The sequence below is a fragment of the Porites lutea genome, chromosome 13 (assembly GCF_958299795.1).
Source record: "Porites lutea chromosome 13, jaPorLute2.1, whole genome shotgun sequence".
NCBI lineage: Eukaryota > Metazoa > Cnidaria > Anthozoa > Scleractinia > Poritidae > Porites > Porites lutea.
The window spans coordinates 17,798,812-17,821,117 of record NC_133213.1 but is presented as its reverse complement, the minus strand read 5'-3'; the positions used below and the strand labels follow the sequence as shown (position 1 = coordinate 17,821,117).

Here is a 22,306-nt window from a genome sequence, read left to right as displayed (position 1 = left end):
CAGTTTTTCTACTTTAGCTTCGGTCTCTTTTCGGAATAGAGAATCGATAGTCATACCACAATCTTCGATTAATTAAATAACTCCCTCTCCATTACCCCCCCCCCCCCCCTAAACATGCTTGAAAGAAATAAGTCCCCCGGGAGAGGGGGTTAAAAGAGGATTTACGGTAGGTTCCTACCTTTCAGTCGGTGAGTATGACCTCTGTTGCATCTCATAACCGACCACTTATCAAAAATACCAAAATCATTTTTCCACTCAAAGCACCATACCTGGAACCACTCCTAAGCGACTACCGTTCGTAAGTGACCGGCAAATATTGGCATTTTAGGTGGTCCCTTACGGCAGGTTCTACTGTAATGTTACAATGGAACGAAGTCAAACAGGGCCACTAACACCTTGTAATGTACAGAAATGTTCTTGTGTTTGACTGCTTAAAATATCCTAAAGTCAGAGTCCTTTTTAACTGCTGACATGACCTGTGATTGGCAACTTGATGTTAGGTGGCGCCGGTTGAGTTCGTTGCCCTATAAAAATTTTGTTTAAACACGTAATATGATCCCAGGTTTAAATACATCCCAAAATACCTTGCTATTTAATTGATGCCCTCAAACTCAAGCGTCACGTCGTCACCAATGAGAACAAAGGGTGCCCAGTTCTTCACTGCAGTAAAGCGGTCAGATTCTCTCATGGATTTCATGGCCTCATTCAGAGCCTCACTGGCACTTCTTCCCTTGACTAGTTGCCGGTAGAAAAATTCCATGAACTCCATCGTAGCCTCGTCGTCAATCGCCCATAGGGAAACCAGAACAGAACGAGCACCAGCACCCAAAAATGCCCGTGCAATACCGACCACGCCCTCAGATTTGACCTCTCCGCGAGCACTGTGACAGCAACTGAGTACAACAAGTCTTGCCTTAATCTGCGCCTTTAAAACATCCTTCATAGTTAAGAGATAGTCTTCTTTGACTGGAATCGGGGATGAACGTGTTGTGTTTGGGGCCAAGGCAATTTCTCCTGTTTCCAATTTACCGTGAGCAGCAATGTGCACCAAAGCAACTGAGGAAATACGTCTTAAAACTTCATCTTTTGTTGCATGCTTTCCAACGAGAGGTGAAGTTTGAAGTATTTCCCCGACCATTTGCACTTCCTTTTCGGCCCACTTCAACTGCTTTAATTTCTTTCCTTCATAAATTACCTCCTGTACCCACGGATCGCCGACGAGAAGAGCGCCAGTCTTACTGTGCCAATCTGCAGGACAATTTTGGATTAATCGCAGACAAGAAAGGGAGGGAAGCAGACGAATTCTAAAAGTTTCGCAGAGGTACTTTGATTTTAAGTCCAAAAAAGCCGCATAAGGCGCCAAACAGAGAGGTCCTTGTGGAACGACCACAACCTCATCGGCCTGGAGTAAGTCTCTTATAGGGTCAATAACAACATTGTACAATGTTTGTAATGACTTTGTCTCAAAATATGAAGGATGTGACTTTGGCTTACTGGATCTGGCTTCTGGTAACTTTTTATCGCTTGGGTTCCTTAATGAGCGATCTTCACAATTAACATCAGCTCTCACACCTATTTCTTTATGTGTAGTTTCCAAAAGAGACTGAAAATAGGTTGTGACGGAGATATCAATCTGAGCACTCCTGGTTTTGATTTCTTTTCCTTTCTCGTTCACCCAGAGAACTATTGCTCCCTCGTTGATACCTATGAAAGCTAAATTTGATGGTAGGTAACTAAAAATGTCAGGTGTTGTTACAGAGGGTGTTCCTATTTCTGGACGTAACCCTTTGAACCCATACTTGAACTCCAGAAGATCATTTAAGGCTTGGGCACGTCCATGATCAGCAGTTAAAAGTGCCTCAACGACTTTACCTTCGTTAAACTGCAACCCCCATAGCCTCAAATTAATATTTTCATACGTACTCCTAAGGCTAATCTTCCATTCGTCATTAGATATAAGATTTCTTCTGATATGGTCGAAGGCCATAACACTCTTCTTATAATAGTGAACGGCTTTCTCCAATTCTCTAAGATTGTGAAAGGCGTTGCCAAGATTAAAGTACGCTCCTCCTTCTCCTGCCCTGTCTCCCACTTCTTTCGAAATTTTCAGGTGTCGTTCATGATACTCTATGGCTTTCTCAAACTCTCCAAGATTGTCATAGGCGTAGCCAAGATTACCGTACGCTAATCCTTCTCCTACCCTGTCTCCCACTTCTTTCGAAGTTTCCAGGAGTTGTTCATGGTACTCTATGGCTATCTGGAAATCTCCAAGAGCGTTATAGACGTTGCCAAGATTACCGTACGCTCTTCCTTCTTCGGCCTTATCTCCAACTTCTCTCGAAATTTTGAGATGTCGTTCATGGTACTCTTTGGCTTTCTCAAAATCTCCAAGACTGTCATAGGCGTTGCCAAGATTACCATACGCTCGTCCTTCTCCTGCCCTGTCTTTCACTTTTTTCGAAATTTTGAGGTATCGTTCATAGTACTCTACGGTTTTCTGGAAATCTCCAAGATTTGTAAAGGCGTTGCCAAGATTACAGTACGCTCTTCCCTCTCCAGCCCTGTTTCCTACTTCTTTCGAAATTTTGAAATCTCGTTCATGGTACTCTATAGCTTTCTGAAAATCTCCAAGACTGTTATAAGCGTTGCCAAGATTACCGTACGCTGTTCCTTCTCCTGCCCTGTCTCCCACTTCTTTTGAAATTTCGAGGCCTCTTTTATAGTACTCTATCGCTTTCTGGAAATCTCCAAGTTCGTTATAGGCGTTGCCAAGATTACCGTACGCTGTTCCTTCTCCTGCCCTGTCTCCCACTTCTTTCGAAATTTTAACGTCTCGTTCATGGTACTCTATGGCTGTCTTGAAATCTCCAAGATTCTCATAGGCGTTGCCAAGATTACCATACGCTCGTCCTTCTCCTGCCCTGTCTCCCACTTCTTTCGAAATTTTGAGGTGTCGTTGATGGTACTCTATGGCTTTCTTGAAATCTCCAAGTCTGTTATAGGCGTTGCCAAGATTACCATACGCTCCTCCTTCTCCTACCTTGTCTCCCACTTCTTTCGAAATTTTAAGGTCTCGTTCATGGTACTCTATGGCTCTCTTGAAATATCCAAGATTCTCATAGGCGTTGCCAAGATTACCATACGCTCGTCCTTCTCCTGCCCTGTCTCCCACTTCTGTCGAAATTTTGAGGTATCGTTGATGGTACTCTATGGCTTTCTGAAAATCTCCCAGACTGTGATAGGCGTTGCCAAGATTACCATACGCTCCTCCTTGTCCTGCCCTGTCTCCTACTTCTTTCGAAAATTTTAGGTATTTTTCATGGTACTCTATGGCTTTCTGGAAATCTCCAAGACTATAATAGGAGTTGCCAAGATTACAATACGCTCGTCCTTCTCCTGCCCTGTCTCTCACTTCTGCCGAAATTTTTAGGTCTCGTTCATGGTACGCCAAGGCTTTCTGAAAATCTCCAAGACTGTCATAGGCGTTGCCAAGATTACTATAAGCTCCTCCTTCTCCTTCCCTGTCTCCCACTTCTTTCGAAATTTTTAGGTCTTCTTCATGGTACTCTATGGCTTTCTGGAAATTTCCAAGACTGTAATAGGCGTTGCCAAGATTACAGTACGCTCTTTCTTCTCCTGCCCTGTCTCCCACTTCTTTCGAAATTTTGAGGTGTCGTTCATGGTACTCTGTGGCTTTCTGAAAATCTCCAAGACTGTGATAGGCGTTGCCAAGATTACAGTACGCTCGTCCTTCTCCTACCCTTCCTCCCACTTCTTTCGAAATTTTGAGGTGTTGTTCATGGTACTCTATGGCTTTCTGGAAATCTCCAAGACTATAATAGGAGTTGCCAAGATTACAATACGCTCGTCCTTCTCCTGCCCTGTCTCTCACTTCTGCCGAAATTTTTAGGTCTCGTTCATGGTACGCCAAGGCTTTCTGAAAATCTCCAAGACTGTCATAGGCGTTGCCAAGATTACTATAAGCTCCTCCTTCTCCTTCCCTGTCTCCCACTTCTTTCGAAATTTTTAGGTCTTCTTCATGGTACTCTATGGCTTTCTGGAAATTTCCAAGACTGTAATAGGCGTTGCCAAGATTACAGTACGCTCTTTCTTCTCCTGCCCTGTCTCCCACTTCTTTCGAAATTTTGAGGTGTCGTTCATGGTACTCTGTGGCTTTCTAAAAATCTCCAAGACTGTGATAGGCGTTGCCAAGATTACAGTACGCTCGTCCTTCTCCTACCCTTCCTCCCACTTCTTTCGAAATTTTGAGGTGTTGTTCATGGTACTCTATGGCTTTCTGGAAATGTCCAAGATTTCTAAAGGCGTTGCCAAGATTACAGTACGCTCTTCCTTCTCCTACCCTGTCTCCCACTTCTTTTGAAATTTTGAGCTCTCGTTCATGGCAGTCTATGGCGTTCTGGAAATCTTTAGAGTTGAAATTGACGTCGCCTATATTACTTTTCCCTTTTTCTTCCTCTCTCCTTTCTCCAACTTCATTGGCAATCTTGTTGGTGTTTTGAAGATTACAGTTCGCTTCTGTTTGTCCTTTCTCATCCATTCCAATAACAAATTGCACATAAAATCGACTGCTTTCCCAGAAGATGGTTGTGGTTGTCACATTTTTGGTTTGCCTTGCTGTTTCAGCTCTTGTGAAAAAAAGTATAGATATGTTGTGGGTTTTTTGTCCGTTGATAACATTTTTCTTTATGTACGATAACGAAGATAAAAAGTAAAATTAAAACCTAGAGTAAAACCTTATCTAATAGCTCCTTTGTTATTTGGTTTTTGTCTTTCACAGTCGCATTTGATTTGCCACAAATAGTGATCCTTCTATGTGTTTTTCATCGTTATGTAATATGACTTGATGGACTGGGGTCTTCTCTAATAAAAGAAAATAATTTTTCTTTGAGGTGATAATGATCGAAATTTCTAAAGAAAAGAAAAAACAGATTTACCATTGTTGAAACACGGTGGACATAAGTCAAAGGGCTCTATGGGCCAACTCGTGAATCAATTGAAGGTTTTTGTTTTACTGCGCTTTTCACAAACATGCGAACTCTAACGTTCAAAAGCCGCCTTCGCAACTGCGTTTTTCGCTGCCGTCAATCATAATTACGATCACAAGAAACGAACCTTGAAACACAGAAACGCACAAAAAGGATCGAAATCCACCAATCACAAATCGCAAACCTTGACCTTTTGAACCCGATTAAGAGGTCCGTTAAGATGATTGACGGCAGCCAGGGACGGCAGCGAAAAACGCAATCGTCAGTTGGCATTTGAACTTCAGAATTCGCAAGTTTGTGAAAAGCGCAGTAAGAGTGAATGCCTATGAAGAAACAAAATCGAAAAAATCGCGGCCACGGTCAAAAATCGATTTCGCTCCTTTTTTGTGTGCAGTAAGCCTAAGGTGTGTAATGAAATGAAATGTGGTTAGTTTTTGAGAATATTCTTTTTAACGGCCACAAACAATAAAAAACCGTCTCCACGCACATTATCAAAATTTCACTGGTTTTAAACGTGAAATTACGCGGTTTTCAGGAAGTCTTTATTCGGACACAAAAACTAAATTCAGACCTTTTTAACTATAGTTGTGTACACTGGGTCTTCCTCTTTTTAAAAAAAGGAATATGTGTGGCTTAATGTTTTTAATAAGAAAATTAATATGCTCTATCTGATGTATCAGAACGACATCGAGTGTTGTTGTTGTTTGTAGTTGATTGCCGATCAACATCATGTGAAGTCCGGAAAATTACGGTTCTTAAGGCTTTTTTTTCGAATTCACAATCTGCAAACATTTAATCTTTGGGAGGAGCATTTGACCACCACATAGAGCTTATGTAATGGAGAATTTGAACACAGGACAGGGCTGTTTTGAAAAGTTACAATGCGCCCAGGTTTCGAAGGGTTGACCAGGCCTGTTGAAGTATCGAGACCCTCAATCGATCGGCACATTACCTCGACTTTAGAAATAGGAAGAGTGTATTTTTATGTTATTATCAAACTGCCACTAATTTATTTCACTCTGTACAGAACACAAGAAATTTTATATGGCCGTATCGCTGAGTTTTGAAGTCGCGTTGATGTCAGTGCCTGCGTGGATATGAATAAATACTAGACTAATTAGACGAAGCGAGTGTGACTCAGTCATGATCAGTCATCACGCAGTCGATTCTTTATTTTACAGTTATAGTCCAGAATGAAGGCAACACTTTGAAAAACACACTATTTTAGCTTACATGTGTCATTTAAACAACACAATGACTATAAATGAGCCAAAATTGTCATTTATCTGATTATTTTTATCTATCTCAAATCTATCGCGTGCGCCTTGTTGTTTGTGACCTAAATCTTAAGGTCAGATTGCGATTTTATGGAAATTTAGTCGGCGCTCGCTCGAAAACTTTGCAAGATCCCAGAAAAACAAAACAGTAACTTTTAACGACTGTATTTTAGGAATTTATGGTAGCAATATCAACGATTTTAAGGCACTACCACATGCTTTTCCATCGCGATGATTTAACCCTACTTTTGCATATCCTTGAAGGGCTGAAAATGTTCCTTAAAATTTCGAGTTTATTTCTTACAGAAATAACCTGAGACGAAAACTATCCCTATATTTTTACAAAACAAGGCCCCTACTGAATAGTTATAGCAAAAGAAGACTGGCTTCTATGTTTTAGATCGGTCAGTGTAAAACGCAGACTGCGGACCAGGGGTAAAATGCAGACTGAGTGTAAAATGCAGACTGCAGACTAAGAGTAAAACGCAGGCTGGGGTAAAATGCAGACCGAGCATAAACTGTAGTCGTGGAAGGGTTTAAGAGCAAAAAAATCCCGCAAATACATGTAAACGAACATTTACTTGATGACATCTGCTTTCACAAATCCATTCCTTTCTTCTCTGGAACGTCGTCGACGACTCGAAAACATAATCGCAATCTTGAACCTTTTTTCCATCCGGGAGACTTCACGCTCAATTTTTGATGCGAAGTTTTCGATATACGTGACCAGGGACCGTGAACTGGTACAACACCACGATGTTTACGCTTAAATGAAAGCTGCTGACCCAAAATACTGTACAGGAATTATGGCGATAAAAACGGGAGGAAGCCATTCCAACAACAAAGAAAGATGTTCTGCAGGAAATTTGGATGACCTTCTATGAAAGTATTGCAAATCAAGGTACGCAGACTTAAGCTGTTTGAATGTTCATTGAAACTTCTGGCGAATGTGCAATTCACTTGACTAGGAAGCGAAGTGTGTAACTGATACAGGCTAGCTATTTAACCGATTTGAAGAAGAAGGAGCACAAATGTTTAAAAAAGTCTACAGTCTTTATTCTGCATTTTACCCCAGCCTGCGTTTTACTCTTAGTCTGCAGTCTGCATTTTACACTCAGTCTGCATTTTACCCCTGGTCCGCAGTCTGCAGTCCGCAGTCTGCGTTTTACACTGACCGGTTTTAGATTGAACACGATTATTTTGAACATAGTGAAATTTTGAGCTGGCGCATAGCCAAATCCGGCAAAATTATTTTTAACGGTTTATTTCAAAAGGAAACCGTATTTCGATAAACTAGTTCCATTTTACTGAAGGTAGTACCTTAGCCTTTCCCTGGACAAAAAATGAGCCGAATCGATTTTTTGACTGTGGCCACGAATTTTCAATTTTTGTTTGATTTTTACTGACATTCACTCTTAATCCGTTTAAAAAGTAACATTTTACAAGATGTTTGTGTTGGGGGAACGGAAATGTTTGAAAAATCGCCTCCCCTGAGTAATCGTCCCCGCACTCCTTTAGGGTCACGCTAGCCGTCACGCTATGCAAAGTGTGAGGGTGTGTTCCAGGAACTTGCTCGCTACACGATGAGGTACAAGGACTCTGATTAACATCTTGGTGTTTATTCTTCTTTGACTGCTGCTAACAATCTTAATCTTCTTACTCTTCTAACTCTTTCACTCACCTTCTTCTAAAACTACCTTTCTTCTCTCTCAACTAGTTAAATAGCCGCCGTTTTTATAACCAAAGCTGGTCATGTTCTTTCGTTAGCTGACCGTGGGAATAAAATCAAGGTGAACTCGGTGTGGGTAATATTTTGGTATAAGTGAACCTACATGGTTGCGATCGGCGAGAAGCTACAAACAAACCAAAAACTAAAACGCTGGGTAACAAACCCAAACAGGAACTTCAACGAGACTAACGTACCAAGGTCAGCTCTAACACCACAAACACGACCACCTATAAAAAAGCGAAGAATATTCCTAAAATGGCAATAAGTAAATTCGCGAGCTAAGCATAAATTCAAGTACACGTAAAAACGAAAGATCAAAACAGGAAAACACTTATGTGGATAAATCAAGACTAACCTTGACCCACTTAATGAAACAAAAACTAAAGTTAAAAGATGAGATAAATCCTTCTCAAAAAAATACTTCACAACAATATACCCATAGCGGTGATCCTGGAGGATGAAGCTAATATAACGCGTAGTCATATCCAGCAAAACTGATCAGTGACGACTTAAGCTCTGACGCCGAGGACATTGACAGTGAAACTTAATCATTGAACCAAACTTTCAGCACTTTAAATGCCAATGTTCAGTTTAATTGATGTGATTATTTTTTGATTTCATTTGAAAAAAGAACAAAATATTGAGGACAAGACTTCTATTGAACAATATTTGCAATAATCGCATCCCTCGAATAATCGCCCCCTGTAATATATCGAATAATTACCCCCTTTCGGTGGCAAAAAAAAAATCGCCCCCGGCAATTATTCGAGGAAATACGGTATATGAGTGGGAAGGGGTTTCATTAGTTGAAGTATATAAAAAGGCAGCGAAATCAGTCATCTCGGTCGGTAAAAAGGAGCTAATAGATGCATTTCATGGCTGTGAAAAAGACTAGAACACATTCTGGTTTTCAGAGTAATTCACATTTTAAAGACAGTGCATCTCCAGCAGTTAAAGGAATGGAAAGATCTAAACTGCGTATATAAAAGGGGCATCATTTGCTAATAGAAAGTGTACGAAAGGGGTACCTTTTCTGTCAAAATGGTAGACTGCAAAGCAGTCCGTATTTTTGCGTATTCAAGTACGCGCGAGCAGTCAAACAAAAGGTCTGGAACGAGGCTGAAAACAGAGAGCGAGACCTGGGGAGAGACGCTAACGGGCGTGTGAGGCTCGGGCGATTCGCGTGCGTAAGACTCTTACGGCGCGCTTTACCGATTTCTTTACTGATTTTGAGAAAAAAACCCGACTGTTTTGCAGTCTATCAAAATGGTATATAACTTATATAAAAGGGTAAGGAGTTAAACCTCTTGAGCCGTAGTCGTCCCCGTAAAAAATTTTTGAGTACCCGGCCGAAGGGAAAATGTATCCTGTAGCCCTCCCTTTTATAAGTAAGGATTATGCTAATAATGCATAATATATTATAAATAATCATTTCTCACAGTGTCATGTAGAATAAAAAATATCATGAAAATAAATTCTGAATTAAGACGTTTAGCGTGTGCGGTGGTACGCAGCCTCCTTTTAGTAGCGTGACGTATAAACACAAGTACCAAAACTTACAGAACACGTTTAAGGCAGGAAATTTAAATTTAAATGAACTTTATCTCATCAAATCATTTGTTTGTTGAAGGAATTTTGGCTGACCATCATGTTGGCTGTATGTTTTACCAAAGCTACTACAGGCTTTCTGTAAACCAGTGTTTAATTAACCTTACTTCAAAAACTCATTAGCATTCAGTAGGCATATTGTCCTATAGACTTCGCGAGTTCAATGGCGTTCAAGGACCTTTATAACCGGTAAAACTCAGCAAACAACATAACCTTACTCTTACCAGCTTGCAATAAATTCCGTAAAAATTACCAATGCCATTATCAATTTATGTCGCGTTGCAGTTAGATTTAGCTACACTCTTCCTGAGCAATTAATCTTTTCCTCTTGTGCGGCTTGTTAACTGTGAAAACTTCTTGTTTGGATAGCCGTATTTTCAAGGCAAGTAGACGCTAAACGTTGTGCACTTCAGTTGATAACGCTTTTTATAATACATTTGCTTATTTTTCACTATGCTCGGTTTCTTTTTAGGGGACTATATTAATGAACTTCAGAGTGCGTACATAGTCTCACGTATGCAAAATAAATGAAAGAGCTGGGCTGAAATCTTATCCTCGGCTTTTTTTTTTTTCTGTCTCTTGTCTCTTGCCATCAGCTGTGCAATCTTGCATTGAAATATAAACGATCGTGCCGACGTCGACCGATCTAAAGTTCGTCTGAAAGTTTCCCGGTGATTAAAGCCAAAGGCATTTCTTAAACAAAGGATCTGGTGATACTGCTGCTAACGTAATAAATGCATACCTCAGTTGTAATTCCCGAGTAATCTTGATAATTCGCAAGAGGATCCTTGATTCGTGACGACGAAAGGGTCTACGAGGAAATGATACTTTGTAAGACAAGTTTATATTTAAAAGTCCATTGAATTTTTCTTCACAAAATAACACGACCTGCACAAAACTAACCTGAGCGACAATCAAACCTTTTACCAAGTGAAAGTTGAAACTTGTATGAGGGATTTTTCCCTTCATTTAGCTTTCAGTTTCACTTTGAACAAGTTACGTCAACAAACTGAGCGACGTAAGTGCTTCCAGGAATAGCTCCCAAGGAAAATTTGATAAAGCATACGAGGCGTGAAATTAAATCTATTATACACTTAATAAGATTTGAGATTTCTTTATTTATCTTACATCCTTTACATCAAATTTTTTAGGCTTAACATAAGATAATAATATCAAGAAACATAAGGCCGGAAAGCAAGCTCCATTGAGCGTTTTGTAAAAATCTCCCGTACTTGTACGTAGTTGTGTATTAGGGTAAAAGGCGTCGAGATAAGGATGCAACATGTAAGTTAATTTGTCACATTACATTAATGACAATCCAAGGTCTATCTACCACTGAACTAACCAACTAAATGTAAACCATTCTGGATATATACTTTTAATGACGTTTTAAACTTGTTAAATTAAATCAGTCGTGAAGCTGTTCCATACTGTAGCTCCTCTTTTAGTGTTGGAAAATTTGCCATAATTAGTCCTTTTATAAGTAATGTGTATACTTGAGGCTGATCATGTATTATACGTATCTATTTTATCATTTGTTTTAAAGTTATTTTTGAAAAACATAGGTAGTTTATCATGGAAATACAGATACATGAAAAGTGCTATACAGTACATCACGTTCATATATATTCATTAGATTTAACGAGACAAAAATAGGTCTACTTTCTTCTCTATATTTAGAAAAGGTTATAACTCTAACTAGGGTATCTAAAAAATGGTAATGCTGCGGCACATTCTGTTGATACTAGTTAGGCCGTGATCCATCTGCTTGCGTGAGACTTAAAAGAAAATGACATTGAATGTCCGTTCTAAAGTACTTCGGGTCATCAAATCCTAGACTGTTTAATTTGCACTCATTTGGAAGCATATTGCTTCTTCTTACTGTTCCAATACCATTTAGGCATTATCATTCTGTAATCAGCAAAAAGTGGTCGTCTTTATTTCCCTAATCCAATTAAGAAAGCAAAGTGCACGAATAAATGCCTTAAAATCATCAGAAAATTCTCTAGTGTGGCACTAAAGCTAGACCTAAAAACATGTTTAAGTTAAAGATTTTTTAAAAAGAGCTATTTTGTCAAGTTATGCAATAAAAGTTTGGCACAACGCGATTCAGAATTAAGGGTTTCAACTCAAATTTAGTCAAATGTTCAATTTGCGTTGCGTGATAGTACCGGCTGCTGTCACAGCTAACTGCTCAGTTATTCAAAAGCTTGACACTTTTAAGTAAGATATATACTTCATTTTCCCACCAAAACTATATTAAAATTCCCTTTCTTTCCCTTTGCAATGATATTATTGTTCAAAAATTTGTTAAGCAATCGTAAAAGATACCTTTCTAAGCTTCATTCAACTTCCGACTGCCACGAACATTCGGGTCAACGCTGTTAAGTCAAGACGGGAAAATATCTTTTCAGAACCAAACCTCTTCTCCTTTAAAATGTGGTCCAGTCTGAGAATTGAACGCTAGAAGAAAGTAAATTTCCCATCTCAACAAGGATCTAGGATCACATTTTAAAAAATCGGCCTTTGAACCCTCCGTGTGGATCCAAATTCATATTAATATCGATTTTACTAAATTAGGCGCCACCGCGTTTATCATTTCGTTTTTGCGACTCCGGTGTGGTGCTCATTTGATACACCAGCCTCTCTGTTGGCTCAACAAGATTGTCCACGGTAGGGTCTTATTGATTCTATGTCTGCATATCGAGGTGCTATGACAAATCATATAAAGACTCAGATACTTAGTGTTTGTGCTTAAACGATTGATATACCATGCATATGCTACAGAAATTAGCGAACCTTATGAAAAATCAAAAACAAAACAAAAAACGAGCGAGATTGCATGCGAGGAAACCGAAGGCCTGGAGCAAATTTCCCTAAAAGTCAAAAATAAATTCCCTAGTCGTTCAAAGCTTAACTGCTAGACAGGCTAACGGTTTTATTTAGTGGTGGTATAAACAGGTTACAACCGAACACTGTCAGGCTACTCAGTCACTTCACTCACTGTCAATCACGGAATTGATACAATACAGCATTACCAGCATGGCACTAGTACTGTGCATAGACAATCAGATTTGTGATCGAAGGCCGGTAGATTTATATATCTAAAAATTTACACTAATATCAAATTCCTAAAGGTGTCCGGACACTAACTTAATTCAATGTACATTTCACAGCTGATTCCATTGTTTTAATGACAAATAACGATATCGCGATTTACTTGATAAGAATTTGTAAGTACGATACGATATAGCGGGTAACCATATTCTAGTTGTTGATTTTACTTCTTTGAACTCCAGTCCATATTTTCTTAATTTTTTCTCCAAGGTTTACCGTGTACCCTCGTCCCATATAATATATAGTGTAACGGGTGAATGTGTGAAGGACCTTCTCGCTGTAAAATGTAAATACTTCCACCCGTCACTAGACAGGAGAAGCATGGTTCTCGTTAATGTTATCTGTAAAACAAAAATGTTCGTTTAGAACGCGACTTTTCCAGGCGTTCAGATTGTGGGGGCGACCCTCAGAGAGATGCGAGTAGGAAAAAGGGCGAAGGGTGGGGTAGGCAGTAATGCGCATTTTTCCTAACCTGAGATCAGGCGTTATTTTTTATTTTTTTTGTGCTTCTTTGCTTCTTTGGCTCGAGAAGGAAAAAAATAATAAGGGATAATAAGGAGAGGGCATGATCTCAGGCTACATTTTTCCCGACCCACTCTACTACCAAGAAGGCTAACTACTGGGAGTCGAATAAAGGACGGCCTAGACTTGCTCACAAGTCGAGCTTTTGAGCGAAAACCATGCGGACGACTTTGAGAAAGTCTAAGGACGGCCGGCCGAGACTATTAATACGAAGGTAAGTGGAAAAGTAAACTTAATCTTCTGATCCGTTTTCTTATTGATAAAGTCAAAAAACAGAACAATTGTCATTTGTAGGATCATGCAGATTTTTTTTTACTATCACAGCAGCCGGTGTCACGCAATGCGAATTCAGCATCAATCCTTCAATTCTGAATCGCGTTGTGCCACAACTTTTATTGCATAACTTGACAAAATAGCTCTTAATCTCTAACTAAAACATGTTTTTAGGTCTAGCTTAGGTACCACATTGGAAAATTTTGCGATGTTCTTTAGGCATTTATTTGTGCATTTTGCTTTGTTAATTGGATCAGTGAAATAAAGACGACCAGTTTTTGCCGATTACAGAAAGATAATGCCTAAATAGTACTGGAACAGTAAGAAAAAGCAATATGGTTCCAAATGAGTGCAAACAGTCTAAGATTTGATGACCCGAAGTACTTTAGAACGATCGTTAAAAACCTGTGAAACAGCATCTAAAATTTGCATATTTTAGCCGCTAACGGTCGTCCAGCAATGAAATGCTAAAAAATGGCAGTAAAATAAACCATTTCCTCATTCTAACTGCAATTTCGTCATTAGGATGGATAGTAGTGTTGATGATAAAAACATAAGACAAAAGTTTTGTCGACTCCGAAATCGACTGGAACGCTTTCAGGGAGATTGCCTCTTAAATCTTTATAAAGAATCGAAGAAAAGGAAATATTTCCGGTGCGGAAAGAGTTCAACCCTTTTACTTTGACCGATCTAAAGTTCGTCAGAAAGTTTCCCAGCGATTAAAGCCAAAGGCATTTCTTAAACAAAGAGACCTTTGGATAGGGAGTTCTGGTGTAACTGCAGCTAACGTATATATTAAATACATACCTCAGTTACAAATTCCCAAGCAATCTTGATAGTTCGCAAGACGGTCCCTTGATCCTTGATCGACGACGAGAGGGTCTACAAGGAAATGACGAGTTTATATATAAGTCAATTGACTTTTCCTTCAAAAAATAACAGGACCTGTACAAAACTATAACCTGAGTGACAATCAAACCTTTTATCGAGTGAAAGCTGAATCGTGTATGAGGGATTTTTCCCTTCTTTCAGTTTCACTTTGACCAAGTTACGTGAACAAAAGTGACGTAAGTGCTTCCAGAAATAGTTATCCCAAAATTCATTAATAAAGCATCAACACAAGAACATGAGAGGCCGCAGGCGTGACATTAAATCCAATATACAATGATTAACATTACTCTGAACAAAATAACGAAAAGCTGTAAAATGGATCTAACAACAGGTGCTGTAGACTGATAGCCTGAAATTCATCCGATTGCTTCGAGTCGTTTTCTCCTCTCAACACTCAGGGAGTAATAACGACTCGAAGTAATCGGATGAAATTCAGGCTAGTAGACTGATGGAAACCTCCGCAGAGAAAGTTGGTCTGATACTTCCTGTTTTTCTCCGAAAACTGCTGGATATACACCTAATTGCATTAATGTTGTCCTAAAAACTGAAAATAGGGAAAAGCCAAATAGGAATTAATGAGGCTATCAAGCCACATTCTCAGGGTGGATTCATTGGCAGCGGTTGCATTTCCCCGCTGAAATGTTTTTTTTTTACTGTTTTTCCGCTTTAAAACAATAGAAAATTCCAACAGGCAAATGCGACGTTGATGTGTGGATGCTGCAAATGAATTCATAAGGCTCATTAGCCTAATTAATTCCTATTTAACTTTTTCCCTTTTTCATTTTTTCCATGACAACGTTTTTTGCAATTAGGTGTATATGCCTTGTGAGAGGATCTTGTGGACCTTCTAACGAGGCACACACTGTATGTCTGTGGGTTTTTTGTTTTGTTTTTGAAGTAAAATGGATTTTTTTGCGACCGATGTGCTGCCATATACCCTACCCCAGGGACTTGCTTGGTAACAGCAACAACGGAAATAGGAAGAAAAGAAACAAACACAAGTCTCCCAATTTTCCATACCCGCCATAAAATTGAGACAGTTTGTTTCAATCCTCTTTTAATCCCATAAGCCATCAAGTGCCCCAACCCAATAGCAATCACAGTTGTCAAATTCTCACCTTTTCGCGCACATCAGCAAGTCAAATACCATGGGTTTCCTTCCCAGGTTGCGCGTGAGGGAGGGGAGTAAGTTAATACTTCTCTTTGACCACTACAGACATTTTTATCATAGAAAACCGAAGAAAAGGAAATATTCCCGATGTAAACAGTTCCTTAATCAAACGACGCCATCGCCCAAGTGGATTATAAAACTTTTTCTCGTTCAGTGATAAGAGGGAGCAAGAATTCGGTGTAGGGGTGGCTACAGTGCCTAAGAACAAGGAAGGGAAGACTCAAGGCCGCCCTTCTACTCTCGGATGTAGTTTTGTTCGCCTGGGGATTCCAAGTCATCTTTGATTTGGCAATAACGGCCACCTCCCTACAACGTATACGCAGGGAGGGGCTTGGACCGTGTATCAAGCAATTGCTTACGAAAACAGAAGAAAATATTCTACTATCTTCTAAAAAGGTGGTACTACGAGTTTTGGATAGACTGTCGCTTATGTGAGATCATCGCACAAAGAAGTTCGACTGTCACAATTTTCTCTAGCAAGGGTATCGCAACAAAGAACCAAAAGATAAATACAAGCCATTCCCTTCGTTTCCTGAGGCAAGATGTTTTAAAAGTTTTGGTCACCAATAGAAGTTGCTGCACTACGGTGCGGGATGAAGATTCTCGAGTATTTTGCAGGTTTTTAATTTTCCCGTTTAATGAGCGGCAGCGATGAAGACAGAAGCTACAAATTTCATCGTAGGAAGTAGTTTGGTTGGGAAAAAAAAATTCCCAAAGGGATTCAGAGGCTACCATAAGTGCCAGAGACTTTTCATGTCCGGTTGCTCGTGGCTTCGGCCTTCGGTCGGCCGAAGATCTCTCGGCCAGCGGCCGACACCGAAGCATCCCGCTCGCCGCACGCGAGGAGCAACCTCTAGAACCCAGGGTAGTCAGAGCCTTACGACAAATATAGACGGTTATACTACGCGTGTATTGGGTTGCAAAAATTCTGTGCGGTTAAATTCACTGAATTTGTTTGTTATCAGTGATAAGAGTGAGATCTCTTTTAAAGATCTATCTGCATAGTTGAGTTAAAACAAATAACTTACTACTAGCTTTTACTGCTGTTGTTTTCTAATCCCATTAACAAGTTAAATTTGTCTAGTGTTAGGGCGACTTTAGGCAAAAAGTTTCGATGGGTTTACATCGATGTTATTTTTTTCCCTTCCTTTTTGGCTTAAGAATAGCACTTTGAAAGCCTTTTATATCAAACGGCCCATCTCCTTGCCTTAAAAATCGGATCTACTGTAGGGGGAAAGGGACACGCAATGCCTACTGGGAGATCAGCCCGCCATTTTGTCTTTTTTCGACTTAAGATGGAAGACCATGGAAGAATGTTGCTTCTCATTCCTTGATTGCGCGTGGCCATGTGGGTTTGCCACAGGCAGCCCAATAATAAGGAAATCAATAACCCTGGGACCAGAAAAGTAGTATGAAATAAAGCAACTAAAAACGCCCACGCTTGTTAAAACTGTATGTGCCTGACGTATTTTATTCAATACGTGGTTACTCTTACAGCCTTCAGCCTTCTTTTCACTTACTAGGAAAAGAAGTTAAATTTAGACTCAAAACAATGGTATAAACGTTAAGGTTTCCTTGTATCACATTATTGAAGAAAAGAAATACAAAAGAAAAGCTGTCAACAGAATGTACTATCCCAGACGCCTATGGGCCCCTGTCTATACACATTAAAATACATCCTGTACTAACAGACATTACATTATAAATAATTATAATTATACAGTTTCATATGCAATAATAGACCTTTTTACCGATACGGCGGCCATATTGAATTCATTCGATTTAAGGAGTATTATAGGATGCCCAGGGGGTATGAGCACATTTCGTTTGTATTTTCGAGCGCTTTTCGGGACATTTTTTCTTAAAGTTTTCTTAGAATAAGATTGTAGTGGGAAAAAAGATCATTGTGCCGTGTTTGGATGTAATATTGATCGCCTTTTTTCCCGAGAAATATACAGTGAAAGACCGTATTTCTAATACTAAACTAGAAAAAGGCGATCATTATTACATCCAAACACGGCACAAGGATCTTTTTTTCCCATTACAATCTTATTCTAAGAAAACTTTAAGAAAAAATGTCCCGAAAAGCGCTCGAAAATACAAACGAAATGTGCTCATACCCCTGGACATCCTATAATACTCCTTAAATCGAATTAATTCAATATGGCCGCCGTATCGGTGTAAAGGTCTATTTAAAACATGAAAATAAATTATTTTTAGACGTTCAGTGTCTGCGGTGCTACGCACCCTCCGTTATGGAAAACATCCGTGGCAATTTTCTTTAAATGATCGTCTCCATTCCTTTTTCAACCTCAAGGTGAAACAAACCAAAACTCCTAAAATAAACTGGCTCACCCTCAGTGTAAGAACCTGTAAAACAAACTGGCTCACCCTCAGTGTAAGAACCTGTAAAACAAACTGGCTCACCCTCAGTGTAAGAACCTGTAAAACTCACGAGTAACGTAAAATAAAGAAAACAAAGAAGTCAAAACAGTAGAACCAAAAAAAAAACAACAAAAGGTGCGAGGCAAAGAAAAAGTTCCCAGGTTCTTACACCGTAGCCTGCCAACGCAGACGTATTTCCGGTCGTCGCTTTTCTTACTTCTGGGTGGAGAAAAGGGACGACCAGAAATACATCTGCATTCGCAGGCTACATACACCGAGGTAAACCTAAAAAACTCATATCTAATGTATGTTTGTAGGCAGCTGCTTCATCACCCTGAAGGAGAATCCGAGGGTTTATCCCTGAATTAAGACCTTTTCCTACGGATTGCCCACCCAAAATCATGGGGAGAGAGAGAGAGGGGGGGGGGAGGGGGGGGGGTCAATGCCAGAAATTTGTTACGTCCCTGGTGTGTCTTTCACATCCCGCAGAGTCAGAATAAGTAAAATTGTTGCGAGACGGGGCTTACGACCTCTTTGTCATTCCTGACATGTCAAAAATAAAACAAATTATTAATTAGTTTTAAATCATGAGTGTGGAAAAATTCTTTGTTTCAGGCGACTGGCACGTTTAAAACACGCGACCTGGTCAAATGCGAGTAAGGTTTGTTTAGAAGTTAGGAAGGTTTGTACATGGCAAGCAGCACGTGACACATTCCTTTCCAATGGGAAAACGCGCTTGAGTTGAGAGGTATTAAATTATTGTAGCACACTAAGTGTTGTGTTGATCTAGTCAACGCAGCCGTTTTGTCTCGTCACGCAACGCCCCTCATCAATGTGGGAGACTAAGGCCGCTTTTCATTTGTCATTACTGACCGGCAAGATCATTTCCGTCGTGATTAGAATTTCACTTTTAATTAAAACTATCCAGCTAGATCAGTCAAATTCTAAATAGTATTCACGAAGGAGATGGTTTTTCAGCAAAAACCCTTTGGGAAAAGCCAATTTCATTTGCTAGCTGACTGGTCCGGCCGGCCGGTTCCGACAAATGGAAAGCGCCCTAAGGCTATGTTCACGATATCTGTGTAGCAGACTAATATCGTCACGCAACGCCCCTCACCAATGTGTGAGACTAAGGCTATGTTCACACTACACCCAATATCTGTTTAGTCTGCTACACAGCCACAGCCGTGTTTAGTGTTGTGACGGGAGGGGCATTGCATGACAACACTAAGAACGGCTGTATAGCAGACTAATATCGTCACGCAACACCCCTCACCAATGTGTGAGACTAAGGCTATGTTCACACTACACCCAATATCTGTTTAGTCTGCTACAGCCACAGCCGTGTTTAGTGTTGTGACGGGAGGAGCGTTGCATGACAACACTAAGAACGGCTGTATAGCAGACTAATATCGTCACGCAACACCCCTCACCAATGTATGAGACTAAGGCTATGTTCACACTATACCCAATATCTGTTTAGTCTGCTATAAAGCCACAGCCGTGTTTAGTGTTGTCACGGGAGGAGCGTTGCATGACAACACTAAGAACAGCTGTATAGCAGACTAATATCATTACGCCATACACCTCACCAATGTGCGAGACTAAGGCTATGTTCACACTATATCCAATATCTATTCAGTCTGCCATACAGCCACAGTCGTGTTTAGTGTTGTGACGGGAGGAGCGTTGCATGACAACACTAAAAACGGCTGTGTAGCAGACTAATATCGTCACGCAACACCTTTCACCAATGTGTGAGACTGAGGCTATGTTCACACTACACCCAATATCTGTTCAGTCTGCTATAGAGCCACAGCCGTGTTTAGTGTTGTGACGGGAGGGGCGTTGCATGATGACACTAAAAATGGCTGTGTAGCAGACTAATATCGTCACACAACACCCCTCATCAATGTGTGAGACTGAGGCTATGTTCACACTATACTATACAGCCACAGCCGTGTTTAGTGTTGTGACGGGAGGAGTGTTGTGTGACAACACTAACAACCGCTGTGTAGCAGACTAATATCGTCACGCAACACCTTTCACCAATGTGTGAGACTGAGGCTATGTTCACACTATACCCAATATCTGTTTAGTCTGCTATAAAGCCACAGCCGTGTTTAGTGTTGTCACGGGAGGAGCGTTGCATGACAACACTAAGAACAGCTGTATAGCAGACTAATATCATTATGCCATACCCCTCACCAATGTGCGAGACTAAGGCTATGTTCACACTATATCCAATATCTATTCAGTCTGCCATACAGCCACAGTCGTGTTTAGTGTTGTGACGGGAGGAGCGTTGCATGACAACACTAAAAACGGCTGTGTAGCAGACTAATATCGTCACGCAACACCCCTCATCAATATGTGAGACTAAGGCTATGTTCACACTATACTATACAGCCACAGCCGTGTTTAGTGTTGTGACAGGAGGAGTGTTGCGTGACAACACTAACAACGGCTGTGTAGCAGACTAATATCGTCACGCAACACCTTTCACCAATGTGTGAGACTGAGGCTATGTTCACACTACACCCAATATCTGTTCAGTCTGCTATAGAGCCACAGCCGTGTTTAGTGTTGTGACGGGAGGGGCGTTGCATGATGACACTAAAAATGGCTGTGTAGCAGACTAATATCGTCACACAACACCCCTCATCAATGTGTGAGACTGAGGCTATGTTCACACTATACTATACAGCCACAGCCATGTTTAGTGTTGTGACGGGAGGAGTCAGTGTTGTGTGACAACACTAACAACCGCTGTGTAGCAGACTAATATCGTCACGCAACACCTTTCACCAATGTGTGAGACTGAGGCTATGTTCACACTACACCCAATATCTGTTTAGTCTGCTATAGAGCCACAGCCGTGTTTAGTGTTGTGACAGGAGGAGCGTTACGTGACGACACTAAAAAACGACTGTGTAGCAGATAATATGTTGCGCCGTCACGAACCTCCTGCTGGATGGGGCTTCTGTTCACGTCTGAGAACGGTGATTTCTGCGCCATCTCTGTAACGGAATGAAAGGTGCGCCATGCCAGTTTTGAAATTGGAGGGTCATATATCGGATTGGTTTTCATATTATACCAGATAACTATTTGTGTTGGCAGGAAAAGCTATCTAGTATAATCTGAACATAGCCACAGGAAAAAATAACGGATTCCCATTTTTGGATATTTTTGGGTATTTAAAGAATACCCATAAAAATCCCAAATTTGGCAAAGTGAGACAAGTCCCAACCAGGGAATTCCCAACCAAGTTCCCAGATTGGGACTTGTCTCACTCTTCCAAATTTGGGATTTTTGGGGGTTGACGTAAAGTCAGTTACCAAAAAAAGAAAATAGCCGCAATTACTTCAACAACAACATTATCACTCGTTTTAAGCTTAATAAAATTTCCAGTGATATCCCTCGATTGCCTGTGTCAATACTCATTAAATTAATAAAGGCCTCACTAGGTTAGGGTTCGAGTCCCGCCTCCCGAATCCCGAATCCGGAATCCTGGTTCGAATCTGAATTTTTTCAGGCTTTTATTTTTTCACAAATGCACAAGTCAGCGAGTTTAGCCTGCGTGGCTGGCGTTTGAAAGGGAAGGTAAAGACAATTTGGGCACGAAACCACTTCTCAGAAACCCCAAATCCCCTTTCCCTTCCCTTTTGAACACCTGCTACGCAGGCTAGTGCAAGTTTAAATGCGAGGATCTTCCTTACATTTATTTAAATACGCTACCTATCACTCACCTCATGGCTGGCACTTGGTTTATGGATCGCTGCTCTGGAAATCAAAGCCATCATAGCAAACAAGTTGATACAGGCATCAGCCATTCGATTCAACAGAAGCTGCTCCTCGATAATGTTCTTAAAAAGCGGAACACCACAGAAAAGAATGTTAGGGGCTTCTCTAAGATAAGTTATGCCGGCCCTCGCACTACTGTAAACTCAGCATTCCAATTTGCTACACATTTGCAAAGCGAATCACCAGGAAAATCTTTCTAGCCTACGCTTTCACTTAAACAACCATTGGTAATGCTTGGCATATAAGAGTAACTGGAACACGAAAAAAACCTGTTACGACCTTTCTCATATTCAGTGCTGAATTATAACTACAAACTAAAAAAACTGCATTTCTTTTTGAGCTCTTTCTAGATTGTTTCAGTTGGGGGGATCAGCTCTACAGAAGTTTGACTTTTTTAAAGTGTTTTATTAAACGAGGCCATTAATACCAAAAAAAAGCAGATAAATTACAGAGTGTAGTACCTTTCCGTAATTGGTGAGCAAAGTTTCTGATATTCTACCAAAAGTCTTGGAACACTTCTGCA

At 40.3% G+C, this 22,306-nt stretch overlaps 1 pseudogene; it reads right to left on the bottom strand.

Annotated features, from left to right (window-relative positions):
• LOC140922484 (uncharacterized) overlaps nt 1-22,306 on the bottom strand; it is a 41,684-nt pseudogene that overhangs the window by 2,231 nt on the left and 17,147 nt on the right.